The sequence below is a fragment of the Anarrhichthys ocellatus genome, unplaced genomic scaffold (assembly GCF_004355925.1).
Source record: "Anarrhichthys ocellatus isolate YVR2014 unplaced genomic scaffold, GSC_Weel_1.0 scaffold522, whole genome shotgun sequence".
Classification (NCBI taxonomy): Eukaryota; Metazoa; Chordata; class Actinopteri; order Perciformes; family Anarhichadidae; genus Anarrhichthys; species Anarrhichthys ocellatus.
The window spans coordinates 23,311-23,550 of record NW_022280496.1 but is presented as its reverse complement, the minus strand read 5'-3'; the positions used below and the strand labels follow the sequence as shown (position 1 = coordinate 23,550).

Below are 240 nucleotides of genomic sequence, written 5' to 3'. Positions count from 1 at the left end.
GAGAGAGAGAGAGAGAGAGAGAGAGAGAGAGAGAGAGAGAGGTAGGTCCTGCTGGAGGAAGTCACAAGAGAGTGAACAGAGAAAATAAGGAGTTCTGTCTCAGAGATCGAATCTAAAACAGACGAGGTTCAGGGATCTCGTGTGTACATCTTGTGTGCAGTTGTGTAGAGCAGTGTGTCCTTCACTGGGTTTAGTGTGTGTGTGTGTGTGTGTGTGTGTGTGTGTGTGTGTGTGTGTGTG

At 47.9% G+C, this 240-nt stretch overlaps 1 protein-coding gene across 1 annotated transcript in view; it reads left to right on the top strand.

Moving 5' to 3' along the window:
• LOC116401548 (serine/threonine-protein kinase BRSK2-like) overlaps positions 1-240 on the top strand; it is a gene marked incomplete at its 5' end in the record, with an annotated part of 20,700 nt that overhangs the window by 6,871 nt on the left and 13,589 nt on the right. The window lies entirely within an intron of this gene.